This window comes from Bombina bombina, chromosome 2 (genome assembly GCF_027579735.1).
Source record: "Bombina bombina isolate aBomBom1 chromosome 2, aBomBom1.pri, whole genome shotgun sequence".
Taxonomy (NCBI): Eukaryota; Metazoa; Chordata; class Amphibia; order Anura; family Bombinatoridae; genus Bombina; species Bombina bombina.
The window spans coordinates 812,679,882-812,695,369 of record NC_069500.1 but is presented as its reverse complement, the minus strand read 5'-3'; the positions used below and the strand labels follow the sequence as shown (position 1 = coordinate 812,695,369).

Here is a 15,488-nt window from a genome sequence, read left to right as displayed (position 1 = left end):
TCACCTGTGCACTGGTTCAGCTATCATATAAACCTGCCCTGTTGGGGGTACTTGCGGCCCTCTGTACATGTGTTTCTCCGGCGTATCATATCTAGTGCCTCACCAGCCTCTGACCTCACTGCACATCACTGATATATATATATATATATATATATATATATATATATATATATATATATATATATATATATATATATATATATATATATATATATATATATATATATATATATGTTACATTAAGGGGTTAACAGTTTAATTTCTATTGGCAACAATTTTGCAGATAGGATGCACCCCGTGAAGAACATGGTGGAATCCAGGTCTTCTTTGCTGTGGCCAATTAAGGACAGCTGTAAATAAGCTTGTACTTCAAACTAAGCAATTCTCTGGATAGTGAGAACAATTTTCAGCTGCATTTTTTCTTCGGGGGAAAAAACTGGTTAAAAATGTATATTGCGATGTTTAAAGACGAGATTTTATGGGTTACTACATTGTAAGCTATAAGTGGTGGTGGTTGCTTTTTACTTATTTTGTTGTTGGCTAAGCCCGAGCTGTAGCTTTGTTCCAGACTTTGTGCACATTATTTATGGTTATCTTCTAACATAGGCCACTGCAGAGAATAGTGATGTTTATCTTACAAAAAATGTTTCTAAAGAGTAGTTTTTTTGTTTGTTTTTTGTGTGTGATTGTGTAAGTATATTCTATATCAAAATCTAGGAGCCTGCCCAAAAATATATGAGCCAGGTATTTTTTTATGGTTTATGTGTATTTTATATTTATATAAAGAGCCGTCACTAGCACTCCCCCACCTTCGAGTTCTGGGGACCTCCATCCACTTTCACCCTGGCGATCTGGCCTGTATGACAGGCATAGTCGGGGCTCCACGTTTTGCGCAGTGAGGTCACTGCGCAACTTTATTTAAAACTGACAATTGTCAGTTATAGGAAGATTGGGGCATGCTGCTTAGATCGTCTAACCATTCCAATGGTATAAGTCTTGAGGGTGTACAGTATGTATGTATGTATATATATAAGAAAAAGGATTGGGGGGCTCTAAAGGTACATAAAAAAGATCAAAATTGTTTAGAGACTCCTAAAATACATGTTCTAAAAATAAACTTGTTTATTTTTGAAAAATAAATATCGGTTTTAATATTATAGCTAAATTATTACAGTGGTTACAGCGTTACCGCAGTGATCACCTAGCTGAGAAATGTTGCATTCCCTTTTACAATACGGATCAATATTATATTTGTAATCCCATGATCACCTGGATAATGTGGTTACACGTTAAAGGGACACTAAACCCAAATTTTTTCTTTCATGATCCAGATAGAGCCTGCCATTTTAAGCAACTTTCTAATTTACTCCTTTTATAAAGTTTTCTTCATTTTCTTGCTATCTTTATTTAAAAAACAGGAATGTGATGCATAGGAGCCGGCCCATTTTTGGTTTAGAACCTGGGTTATGCTTGCTTATTGGTGGGTAAATGTAAGCCTCCAATAAGCAAGCGCTATCCATGGTGCTGAACCTAGAATAGGCTGGCTGCTAAGATTTACATTCCTGATTTTAAAATAAAGATAGCAAGAAAACAAAGAAAAATTGATAATAGGAGTAAATTAGAAAGTTGCTTAAAATGTCATGCTCTATCTGAATCACGAAAGAAAAAATATGGGATCAGTGTCCCTTTAATAAATGGTAGAGGAATGCTATTTAAAAATAAAAATAATATTTTTATAATCAGTCTTAGCGTGCGTGGAAGAGGAGTAAAACACCCTCTTTATATAGCTCTCATCATCTTTCAAAACATCTGTATTTTTTATATTTTTTTTGCAATAAAAATTATATATTTTCTTGCGACAATTCCTTTAAAAATATCTATCTATTTTGTAAAGAGAAATAAAAAATATATATTTAAAAATAAAAAATTAGAAAAAAATAGTCTTTCAACTTTACTGAGTTATGTCTGCAATCGGACAGCTGTAGAAACCTGTGAAACTAAGATACATTAAATAAAGTACACATTTTTGGAAGCTACACGCCTTGGGTCATCAAATGAGGGGCTATACACGTATTGCTAGCACAAAACTAGACATTAGAATTTTTAAGCAATGCAACTTATTCCATTAATTGCTGTGTACCCCAGCAACATGCTATAAATACTTGTAGCCCCTCATTTGATGCACCAAGGAGTGTACTTTCTGCAAATGTGTGCTTTGTGTACCCTATTTTAATTTCTCAGGTGGCTATAACTGTTTAATTGCTGAAAACAGTACAGTAAATTTTGTTTTTGACAATTTATCAAATTGACATGCCTGCAATAATTTTTGCTTATTTCAGACCGGTTACCTACTACAAATATTTATCCACACAGGTTTTGATGCTAGAGATTAGAAAAAGGAGTCAGGAGTAAAAAAAAAAATACATTTTTTTTCTCACATTTTACATGCTATTTTTTTAAACCTGATGATACATACGATTAATAATGTTACATTTCCTTCTTAATGGGAGGAGAGTCCACTGCTTCATTCATCACTTTTGGGAATTAAGAACCTGGCCACCAGGAGGAGGCAAAGACACCCCAGCCAAAGGCTTAAATACCTCCCCCACTCCCCTCATCCCCCAGTCATTCTTTGCCTTTCGTTACAGGAGGTTGGCAGAGAAGTGTCGGAAGATTCTGATTAGTCTCTTATGGAGTGTAGTACTCCTCGCAATGGGACTGGAGTTTTAAGTAGTCCTGTCAGCCTCTCAGTGAGAGCATGGGTGAAAGTTAGTCCAGAGATGCAGGGGGAGTTCTTCTGCGAAACCATCCCGACTCATATTAAAGGGACAGAGTAAACACCAGAATTTTTGTTGTTTAAAAAGGTAGATAATCCCTTTATTACCCATTCCCCAATTTTGCATAACCAACACAGTTATAATAATATGCTTTTTACCTCTGTGATTACCTTGTATCTATGCCTCTGCAAACTGCCCCCTTATTTCAGTTCTTTTGACAGACATGCATTTTTAGCCAATCAGTGCTTGCTCTTAGGAGCTTCACGTGCCAGAGCTTAATGTTATCTATATGAAACACATGAACTAACGCCCTCTAGTGGTGAAAAACTGTCAAAATGCTTTCCGATTAGAGGCAGTCTTTAAGGTCTAAGAAATTAGCACATGAACCTCCTAGATTTAGCTTTCAACTAAGAATACCAAGAGAACAAAGCAAAATTGGTAATAAAAGTAAATTGGAAAATTGTTTAAAATTACATGCCCTATTTAAATCATGAAATATTTTTTGTGACTTTACTGTCCCTTTAACAGCTCCTTAAGCAATCCGCTTTGACGAGTTTCACTGCCTGCTTTTCGTCTCTCAAGTCCATTTTAGAGTGACGCTACTAACCTGTCACACTTGAAGGGCCGTGTTCCTGTTCCACGGTGTTGATGCTGGTAAGATAGTTTCATTTTATTTATATATATATATATATATATATATATGGTCAGTGTGACTCTTTTCTATCTGTATAGAATCTAGGGTAATTCCCTCGGAAGGGGGTTATGACACAGGGTGGATTTTATTATGCATAATAATGTTTGTGTTTCTGCTGCACTTGTGTGAGATGAGGCTCAGTCAGTGTGGAACAGTTAGAGAGAGATTGAGGCAGGCTTTTTTTGGCGAGTCTCTTTCGAGTGCAGGGGCGGCCTGCATGGCTCTCCATGTGTCCGGGTGTGGCCTCTGTAACTTTCTCGACTTGTATTCGGAGGAAACGAAAGCTGTTTCTTGTAGTCCGGTCATAGGTGGTGAGTGCCCTGGCCATTGGGTTTATATAGATGCCATTTAATAATTTGATCAAGTCTGTAATAAAGGCACAAGCTATGGAGGACTCTGATATGTTAGAGGATACTCCCTCTTTATCTAAATCTATTAACTGTGTATACTGTGAGGAGGTTCCGGTCGAACCACCGACACAACTCTGTTCCACATGCTTTGACAATATTGCTATATCTAAAAAGAATAAAGTATTTAGTACGACTGAGCCGTCCACCTCTGAGGGTTCTCCGCCCCGCGAGTTGCGTTCCCTACAATCATCTCCAATTACCGAAGCAGTTCCACCAGGGCACTACTAATCCTCCCGCAGGAGGGGCCCTTTGGCCTCCAGACTTTGCCTATCAGTTGCAGACGGCGGTTTCTGCTGCCATAAATGCGATGCCTTGCCCTACTAAGCGCAAGCGGAAGGTACGGCACTGCTATCCGTCTCAGGGGTCTTCGACTCTGCTGGATGTCTCAGACAGATTATCCGCTGAGGACGACTCCAACTTATCGGAGGATGTCGCTTCTGGGTCGGAATTGGCTACTTCTAGGTCTCCTTCTGCGGAGGAACCAGATTTCAAATTTAAGATGGAGCATTTGCGTTTTCTGCTGAAGAAAGTGCTTGCTACGCTGGAGGTTCCGGAACCGAAACTCCCGGAGGAACCTTCGATCCTTAAACTTTGATAGGCCCCAGGCCTTCCCGGTTCCTATTAAAATGGAGAACATTATTAAGAATGAGTGGGAGAAACTGGGTTTGCCTTTTTCTCCCTCGTCTTCTTTTAAGAAGCTTTTCCCCATTCCGGACGCACAGCTTGAACTGTTGGGAACCGTCCCTAAGGTGGATGGTGATATCTCCACGCTCTCTAAGAGAACGACCATTCCGCTTGAGGATAGCTCCTCTTTTAAGGAACCCATGGATAAAAAAAATGAAGTCCATGTTGCAGAAGATGTTCCAACTGACGGGGTTTGTTTTCCAACTGGCGGCGGCAGTGGCTGGTGTGGCTACCTAGTGGTGTGACGCACTATCAGCAATGGTCGAGGTTGAGACTCCCCTCGATGAGATTCTGGATCAAATCAAAGCCCTAAGGGTAGCGCAATTGTTCATTTGTTATGCGAGCATGCAGATTATTCGCCTGAATGCTAAGACATCAGGGTTTCTGTTTTAGCCCACAGGGCTCTGTGGCTAAAATTGTGGTCTGACATGACGTCTAAGTCGTCTCGCTTGCTTTCCCTTCTATTCAAGCGGAAGGTTTTGTTTGGCCCGGGCCTAGATTCTATCATATCTACAGTCATGGGTGGTAAGGGAGCCTTCTTACCTCTGGATAAGAAAGCCAAACCTAAGGGATCTACTTTTCATCCCTTTCGTACGAACAAGTCTCAGCGCCAGCAGCCTTCCGCAAAATCTGAGCAATCCAAGGGATCTTGGAAGCCAGCAAACTCTTGTAACAAGTCCAAGCAGAACAAGTAGCCCGCTGAGTCAAAGTCAGCATGAAGGGGCGGCCCCCAACACATCCTTGGACCAGGTAGAGGGCAGATTATCTCTTTTTGCGGAGGCCTGGAGGGGGAGATGTTACAGATCCTTGGGTCCTGGAGGTAGTTGCTCAGGGGTACAGGATAGGTTTCAAATCGTATCCGCCCAGAGGTAGGTTTCCCTTTTCAAACATCTCTTCAAGACCAGAAAAGAGAGACGCCTTGCTGGGGTGTGTGAGGGATCTCTCATCTCTCGGAGTAATCGTCCCAGTCCCTCCAGCAGAAAGAGGTCTTGGGTATTATTCAAACCTTTTCATGGTCCCAAAGGAGGAGGGCACGTTTCGTCGAATTCTGGACCTAAAGGCCCTAAACAAGTTTCTGTCAGTTCCATCGTTCAAGATGGAGACGATCAGGTCAATTTTGCCCCTGGTTCAAGAGGGGCAATTCATGACGACTACAGACTTGAAGGATGCTAACCTTCATGTTCCAATCCACAAGGATCACTTCAAATTTCTAAGGTTCACATTCCTGGTCCAGCATTTCCAGTTTGTGGCCCCAATAGCCTTTACAAAGGTTCTGGGAGCTCTTCTTGCAGTGGCACCTTATCTGGACGATATCCTGGTCCAGGCTCCATTCTACAGTCTGGCGGAGGATCACTCGAGAGCTCTTCTCCTTCGGTCCCACGGGTGGAAGATAAACAAAGGAAAGAGTTCATTGGTCCCCAGCAACAGGATGGAGTTCCTGGGTACGATAATAGATTCTTCAGCAATAAAGATATTCTTGACAGACCAGAGACGTTGCAAGCTTGCCTCCAACTGTCTAGCCCTGCAGACATCCTCCAGGGCATCTGTGGCCAGGTGTTTGGAGGTAATCGGGCTCATGGTATCCAGCATAGATGTCATTCCATTCGCCAGATTCCATCTCAGACCTCTTCAGCTGTGCATGTTGAGACAGTGGAACAGCGATAATTCAGATTTGTCCCAACAGATATTTCTGGACAGACCGGTGAGGGAGTCCCTGTCTTGGTGGATCCGACTGGGGTAGTTGTCTCAGGGGACAGCCTTCCTGAGACCATCCTTGGAGATTGTAACCACGGATGCAAGTCTATCAGGATGGGGAGCTGTTTGGGTTGCCAAAAAGGCACAAGGCAGGTGGACTTGAGAGGAATCGAGTCTACCTATAAATATTTTGGAACTTCGAGCGATATTCAATGCTCTGATGGCTTGGCCTCCTCTGGGGTCGTCCCAATTCATCAGATTCCAATCGGACAACATTACCTCTGTGACTTACATAAACCACCAGGTGGGGGGGACATGAAGCTTCCTAGCAATGAGGGAAGTATCTCAGATTCTGGAATGGGCAGAGACTCACAATTGTTCGCGCTCTGCGATCCACATTCCGGGTGTGGAAGCGGATTTTCTGAGCAGACGTACGTTTCATCCAGGGGAATGGTCTCTACGCCCGAGATGTTTGCGGAGATCTGCAGCAGATGGGGGGGTGCTGAAAATAGCCAGACTCAATTGCAAGCTACCCAGATACGGGTCTTGATCTAGGGATCCCCAGGCAGAACTGATAGACGCCTTGGCGGTACCCTGGGACTTCAAACTAATTTACATATTTCTACAGTTGCCTCTTCTACCTCGAGTAGTGGTCCGCATCAAGCAGGAGCAAGCTTCGGCTATTCTGATTGCTCCGTTATGGTCGCGGAGGACGTGGTTTACGGATCTAGTGGCGATGTAGTCATATCCGCCGTGGAAGTTAACTTGTTGCAAGGATCTGCTAGTCCTTTTTAACATCAAACTCTCAATTCTCTGAGGCTGACTGCGTGGAGATTGAACGCCTAGTCTTAACCAAGAGAGGATTTTCGGAGAGAGTGATTGACGTTCTCGTTCAGGCCAGGAAGACGGTCTCTAGATGCATCTACCACAAGGTGTGGATGATTTACTTGTCCTGGTGTGAGAAGAGAGGATACCCATGGCATAAGGTCAGGGTATCCAGGATTTTGGCCTTTCTTCAGGACGGTTTAGAAAAGGGCCTTGCCGCCAGTTCCCTAAGGGGACAGATCTCGGCTTTATCTGTACTGTTACATAAGAAGCTTGCGGAGCTTCCTGACATTCAGTCCTTTGTTCAGGCTCTGGTTAGGCTCAGACCTGTCTTCAGGAATCTGGCTCCTCCTTGAAGCTTAAACTTGGTTCTTAAGGTTTTGCAGAGGGCTCCGTTTTGAGCCTATGCATGCCCTTGACATTAAGATTCTCTCTGGAAGGTCCTGTTGTTGGCTATTGCATCGGCACGCAGAGTATCTGAGTTGGCGGCCTTGCGATGTGAGCCTCCCTACTTAATTTTTCATGGTGATAAGGCTGTTCTGCGCACTGGATTGGGATTCCTCCCCAAGGTAGTTTTGAGTCGTAACATCAATCGGGAGATAATACTTCCTTCCTTGTGTCTTAACCCTTCTTCAAAGGAGATGTTACTGCATAATCTGGATGTGGTTCGGGCCTTGAAGTTTTATCTTCAGGCCACAAAGGAGTTCAGACAGACGTCGTCCTTATTCGTTGTGTACTCTGGAAGGCGCAGGGGGCAAAGGGCTTCTGCAACTTCTCTATCTTTTTGGCTGAGGAGGTATGATCCGTCTGGCATATGAGACAGCGGGACACAAGCCTCCTCAGAGGATTACAGCACACTCGACTAGAGCTGGTGCCTCTTTGTGGGCCTTTAAGAATGAGGCCTCTATGGAGCAGATTTGTTAGGCGGCTACCTGGTCATCCTTACATACTTTTGCAAAATGTTATAAATTTGACGTTTTTGCTTCGGCGGAAGCAGCTTTTGGGAGAAAGGTTCTGCAGTCTTTGGTGCCCTCAGTATAGGGTCCGCCTCCTTTACCCTCCGTTTTTTTTTTTTTGTTTTTTTTTTCTTCTTTTTTTTTTTTCTTTTTTTTCTTCTTTTTTTCTTCATTAAGTGTTCTCTAGAGCTTGGGTATTTGTTCCCAAAAGTGATGAATAAAGCAGTGGACTCTCCTCCCATTAAGATAGAAAGCATAAATTATGCTTACCTGATAATTTAATTTCCATCTGTGGGAGGAGATTCCACTGCATCCGCCCGTTCTCCGGTGGGCGGACCTAAATTTATGTTAATCTTCTGGCACCATTTATACCATGATATTTCTCCTATTGTTCCTTGTTCCCTTTGCAGAATGACCTGGGGATGAGGGGAGTGGGGGAGGTATTTAAGCCTTTGGCTGGGGTGTCTTTGCCTTCTCCTGGTGGTCAGGTTCTTAATTCCCAAAACTGATGAATGAAGCAGTGGACTCTCCTCCCACAGATTGAAATGAAATAATCAGGTAAGCATAATTTATGTTTTTGAATCTACTGGGTCTGCTGAAAAAAAACAAAACAATATGTAGTTTATTTGCACAAACTTTACTTCTAAACGTGTCTAAATGTGAACTGCAACAAAAAGCTCAAAACCAGCTTAGCACACAGGTGGGAAATGGCTTAGCAGCCAAAGGATTAAACAAACACACTTTGCATTGTGTTTTCTTTAGTTGATTTTCACTATGTTCCTCCAATTTTTCCTGTGTTTTTTTCACTGCTCTAGAAATGATAGCATGCAAAATTCTACACAGTGATTGCTGCATCACTGCAGAGGCTCATGCATATCTGCCAATGCATTCCAGCATTTCTGTGACAGTGGAGAAAAAAAAAATTGGAGGAAAAACAGTGCAAATCAAATAATATCTTTTAAACACACAATTATTTTTATTTATTTTTTTTACTTTGCCATGTACTTTCATTATTTGATTTGCCCAATCACTGTGTACAATGTTGCAGTCCATTTGGTAGCAAAAAATTGGAGGACAATAAGGCAAATCAAATTTTGAAAATGCAATACAAAGTGTGCAAGAACAGGGCTTATACCAGCATCTTACTGTCCATGATATCCGTGTGCAAGAATGGTGTAAGGTCAGGTATTTGAATTAGGGTGGTATCTCTGACATTTATGTGCAGGTGACATTGTTGTGAACATATCACAGCTTCTATATAACTGTTTGTCCAGCCCTGTTAAAGGTGTGTTATTGTAAATGGGAGCAATGTTACATTGCCTGTGCCAGTTTAGCAATCCTGTACACACATTGTGTATGAATGACACCTTGGGATTGTCTGTCAGAGATGCTCACAACTATTTCTTAACATTACCTGGGGAAGTAGAGTCTGTGATGGTTGCAGGGGCTCTTACTGGTAATTGTTTTCTCATGCTGACTCAATGTCCCACGCTTGCTCCTCTTCTCCGTGCCCTCCAGTTCGCTTGTTGTCCTGCATTCTTGCCTCCAAATTAACACCATGCTCAGTAACCCTCCAGCACCGCCTTCTTGAATTAGATTGGACGCCTACAGAAATGACGTGTGCATGCCTAGTAGCACCCCCTGCACCAATTAGATTATAATGCGCACCACCAGCCGCAACAGGAAGTAAAATTAATCAGGCGGCTGGCGGAGGACTGAGGTCAGCGTGGCGGTGGTAAAAGGGACAATAGGGACTGATAAGGGGAATAAAATGTAGGCGCCAGATACAAATTTGTATTCAAGCTCTGTTATATACACTTATAATCTAGCCATAAATGGGTTTGGGGTTAGTGGGCTGCTCTGCCTTAAAATTCCTGGGCCAATTTTTGGTCTCAGTTTGGCCCTGTGCAGATGCACTATATTTTTGTGAGCACAATAACATGATTTTTACAAAAAATGCTGCTCCGTTTTGCATTAGATATTTTCCCTCTTACTGGCAATGCTTTGTAAGATTATATTAACACTATTTATTTTGCCTTTTTTTTCTAATGACAGTGAGAGTTCACAAATGCATTCATTACCTATTGGAAACACTTCACCTGGCCACCAGGAGGAGGCAAAGACACCCCAAACAAAGCATTAAATATCCCTCCCACTTCCCTACCCTCCCAGTAGTTCTTTGCCTTGTTTCATGGAGGTTGGCAGAGAGAGGTGCTCTGCGGAAAATTTAATTTATGGTCCTCAATGGATTGTTTCCTGCAAGAGAGTGCAGAGGAGTTGGTATAGAACATGTAATTCTCTTAGTAGAGTTTTGTTCTATTTGCTTCTGTTTGTCATAGGGAAGTTACAAAGGCAGAATTGGAGACAGCACTCTTTAAAAAAGAACATGGTGGAGACTCACCAAGTCTCAAACAGATATAGATAGATAGATATATATATATATATAGAGAGAGAGATATTATATGTAAACAAAATGTCATCCAGCCCCTCATATAAAATTACCTTTATTATTCCATCATGGGTCCAACAAATAACAGCAAAATGTTGGGCCTATCTTAGCCCTTTATCATGCATAACCAAAATTAACAATACCTGTCTTTAAATAGTTATAATTATTGTGCTCTATCAACACCTATTGGGCATATATATTAACATATAAGAAATCTATAAAAAAATCTTATATAAAAGGTCAAAGCATCCTTTATTCATATTAATACATGAATCCTGGTCTTATTTAAAAGAGTTAAAATCAGGTAAACATTAATTTAGTTTCATTATGACATGTTTTCCTGCATGTGCAATCTATATTCACATCAATATCCAAAATTTTACCAAAACACAGACTAATAAAAATCGCGATTCAATCCTCCTAGGCGTCATTGTATCCAAGTGATAAATCCTATACATTTCCCTTCTATAGCCCCTCTATCTCCTGCCCTTCTATGTACCTTTACTTCTTTTATTACCTGGAAACATAATTGACTAATGTTATGGCCTTTCTCTGGAAAGTGGGCAGCAACCGGGCATCCCTATTCTTACAACATATGTTTGACTGATGTTCTTTTCTATTCCCCCTTTTTTTACAGTTCAGAGCAATGTCCAGTGTATAGGAATTTATACCATAAATTCACAGATGATTATACAAGCTTTGTAACACCTGTATCCCACCAGGCCCTATCCAATGCAGGTTATCCCAGAATTTTAAATCTAGGAATTTTACCTAGTGTTTTACTTCAGGTGTCATTTTTATTTTAGGCATAGATTGTTTTTATGTAGGTCTTTGCAAGAATATTTTGCATGAGGTTACTCCATCTCAGATACGTTACAGCTCTTTATAAATCAGTGCCTTTTTTTTTGCTCAATACTGTATATAGAAACTGTATAAATTCAACCATTCCTTTATTCATTGCCAGGCTCTATCCATGCAGATTATTCCTTTTATTCTCCTCAAGAGATTTTACCGAGGGACTTTCCCAGTTGGTCAATATACTGAAATGTGATATATATTCTCAGCAACAAGAGAAGAACAAAATCAAATAGTCAGCCGTTAGAGTTATTTTATATAACCCCATATTATGCATCCAATTTCCATATGGATTTACTGAGCAAAGGGTTAAATATAATGTACAAGCTCTGGAGAAAAGCTTATATAATTGATAATAAAAAGTTTCACTTATAAAACATTTTTTTATGTACCCTTGTTGCCGTGCCGAGTTAGATCCAGGTTCTTCAGTGAAACATGTTCACTGTTTCCCAACGAGTAGACTTGACGAGTCTCCTCTCAAATCTCCCCTGCTTGTTTGCAGGCCTACAAGTCCAGGTCACAAACTGTTTCCAACATTGTTCTCCCGCTCAAACGCTGCAGGCCCTTGCTGTGCTGCTGCCTTCTATGGCCATCGATGCTCCAAGTGATTCCCCGGCAGTTAGCGTTTTCCGCCTAGGGGAAAGTCTCGGCATGATCCCTGGTCTTAGGTAACTCAGAGCACTGAGCCGAGCGTCCGATCAGCTGACTGCACCCACGGGAAGTCATGTTTGACTGATGTTCTGTAATCCGCTCCCTTACCTGTCTGGTCATAGAAAAGGAAACCTGGTAATTTTATGATATAAATTGCAAAGACAGGCCTGCAAGTAAAGAATCCTAAAATTGAACACTTCTTTCCAGTATGTGGATAATAAAAACTACCCCTTTTGTCGCAGAGTTAAAATTGCTTCATCCCAGGCATGGAAAGCATCCCACCCAGGGTGCACCAATCGTAAGAAATTATGTAGTGGCGGCAGTCTTCTGGCACCTCTGTACCCCATCTATCTCTCTACTTTATTTCATGTAATTGGCAAGATCCATGAGCTAGTGACGTATGGGATATACATTCCTACCAGGAGGGGGCAAAGTTTCCCAAACCTCAAATACCTATAAATACACCTCCCACCACACATATACTTCAGTTTTACAAACTTTGCCTCCTATGAAGGGGTGAAGTAAGTTTGTGCTTGATTTTTATGATTTCTTTTATGATAAGCGCTTCTAAGCATTCTGAAGCCCAATTCCTCTGAGCACAGTGTTTGTCAGAGGGACGTGACGAGAGTATTGCGTGTTGATTTTTATGGTTTCACTCATGGGAAATCTTTTCAATGGTTCTCTGTTATCGTTTGTAGGGATTCATCTCCTACCTCCCTTTTCAGATCGACGATATACTCTTATACCATTACCTCTGCTGATAGTTTTCAGTACTGGTTTGGCTGTCTGCTATATGTGGATGGGTGTCTTCGGTAAGTATGTATCATTATTTAAGACAGTCTCAGCTATGTTTGGCGCTTTATGTATTAATATAAAGTTTTAAATATATTACTTATATTTGCCATGAATCAGGTCTATGTGTATTTCCCTTTGCAGTCTAACAGTTTCAGTATGTGAATCATGTTTAACCCTTTGAGTACTAAGCACTTTCCCACCTGGGTGCTAAGCTTTTTTAAAGGTTTTTTTATTTTTTGAAAAAAAGTTTTAACTTTTTTTATTATTTTCAGATCCCCAAGACGTACACTGTTCGAAAGGTTAAGCGATTACCTTTCCAACAGTGGGTCTTTGGGGTCTGTAGCTGCTTAGATGCCTGAGATACAGACTTCTATGCAGCTTGCCCCCTGCTCCTATACTTAACATTAAGTATAAATAAATTTGTGCGGTGACATCACCGCGCATAACATGAAGCCCCGGCGATGCCTGTCACTATGCAGGCCCGAGCGCCAGGGTGGGAGCCCCCAGATCTCCCTCAAGTTGGGAGAGTGCTAGCGACGGCTCTGAGCCGTCGTTAGCACCAGAGTGGGAATCTCTGCAACGGCTCAGAGCCGTTCTTAGCACTTAAGGGGTTAAGGAAGTTATTTTTAAAAAAAAAGTGAGTTGCAGGCCAGTAAGTCTGTTTCAAGGAAGATTTATCAGGTGCGGAAAACCTATATTTCATGGTGTTCTCTTAAAATCTCTTGGCATTCTTTTAGAATTGCTAGAATTTAACAGTTTCTTCAGGACGGTTTGGATAAAGGTTTGTCTGCAAGTACTTTGAAGGGACAAATATCTGCTCTTTCTGTTTTATTTCATAGAAAGATTGCTAAACTTCCTGGTATTTACTGTTTTGTTCAGGCTTTGGTCCGTATCGAGCCTGTTATTAAGTCTATTTCTCCTCCATGGAGTCTTAATTTGGGTTTGAAGGCTTTGCAGGCTCCTACTTTGAGCCCATGCATTATTTGGACGTTAAACTACTTTCTTGGAAAGTGTTGTTCCTTTTGGCTATCTCTTCTGGTAGAAGAGTTTCTGAATTGTCTGCTCTCTTGTGAGTCTCCTTTTCTGATTTTCCAGCAGGATAAAGCTGTTTTGCGGACTTCGTTTAAATTTCTTCCTAAGGTTGTGAATTCTAACAACATTAGTAGGGAAATTGTTGTTCCTTCTTTGTGTCCGAATCCTAAGAATTTTCTTGAGAAATCGTTACATTCTTTGGATGTGGTAAGAGCTTTGAAATACTATGTGGAGGCTTCTAAGGATTTCAGGAAGACTTCTAGTCTATTTGTTGTCTTTTCTGGTTTTTGGAAAGGTCAGAAAGCCTCTGCCATTTCTTTGGCATCTTGGTTAAAGCTTTTGATTCACAAGGCTTATTTGGAGGCAGGACGGTCTCCGCCTCAGAGAATTACAGCTCATTCTACTAGATCAGTTGCCACTTTGTGGGCTTTTAAGAATGAAGCTTCAGATTTGCAAAGCAGCAACTTGGTCTTATTTGCATACATTTACTAAAATTTACCATTTCGATGTATTTGCTTCTTCTGAAGCAGTCTTTGGTAGAAAAGTTCTTCAGGCATCTGTCGGTTTGATTCTTCTGTTTATAAGAATTTATCTTGTGGATTTAATTTCTCAGCGGAAATAGTTGTTTTTATTTTATCCCTCCCTCTCTATTCTGTGGACTTCCACATCTTGGGTATTTTATCCCATTCGTCACTAGCTCATGGACTCTTGCCATTTACATGAAGGAAAACATAATTTATGTAAGATCTTACCTGATTAAATTAAAAAAATTTTTCATAATAGCAGTTTGTCTGTGAGGCTCACCCTGTTTTTGGTGGTTATATTTTTTTGGATAAAAGCACAATATTATTTTCCAGTTCCTCTTATTTGTATGCTTTTTTTTTTTTTTTTTTTTTTTTTACTAATTTTTACACCTCACTACTTGGCTATACATTAAACTGAAGTATATGTGTGGTGGGAGGTGTATTTATATGCATTTGAGGTTTGGGAAACTTTGCTCCCTCCTGGTAGGAATGTATATCCCATACGTCACTAGCTCATGGACTCTTGCCATTATGAAATAAATTAATTTATCAGGTAAGTTCTTACATAAATGATGTTTTTCTTTATCCTCGTCTTGAACTACTGAGAGGGTAGAGTAAGTGGAAGGGATATTTAATGCTTTGTTTGTGGTGTCTATGAATACTTCTGGTGGCCAGGTAAAGTGTTTCGCATAGGTAATGAATTAATTTGTGGACTCTCACTGCCAAGAAAGAAAAAGATTTATCAGGTAATCATAAATTTATGTTTTTTAATAAGATATATACACACTACATGCAGACAAACAAGCAACTAAAGTTTCTTGCGGGCTGGTAACTTTTTTTTTTTTTTCTCTTCCATTTACTCGCCCAATGTGCGGGAGGAGTTTTTGGGTGAACACAGACCCTGCTTCAGTACACATGGACTTTATATTATATATATTTATATTATATTCTGGGATCCAAAATTGCCTGCTGCCGTTCATGAGTCTGGTAACTGGGGATCTGAGTGCTAACCAAACTCTATTTTGCACTAATAGGTGTAAGCTACTTGTGAATGTTTTTATCTTGTGTATATATATTTATTCTGGTTTTAATACTAGGTTTGAGAAACCCAGGTGCCTTGCACTTGATTTTGTACCATCAC

The 15,488-nt window shown here is 40.8% G+C and overlaps 1 protein-coding gene across 1 annotated transcript in view; it reads left to right on the top strand.

The window, feature by feature from the left end:
* Window positions 1-15,488, top strand: part of RANBP3 (RAN binding protein 3) — a 554,440-nt gene that overhangs the window by 468,987 nt on the left and 69,965 nt on the right. The gene's annotated exons all lie outside the window — the stretch shown is intronic.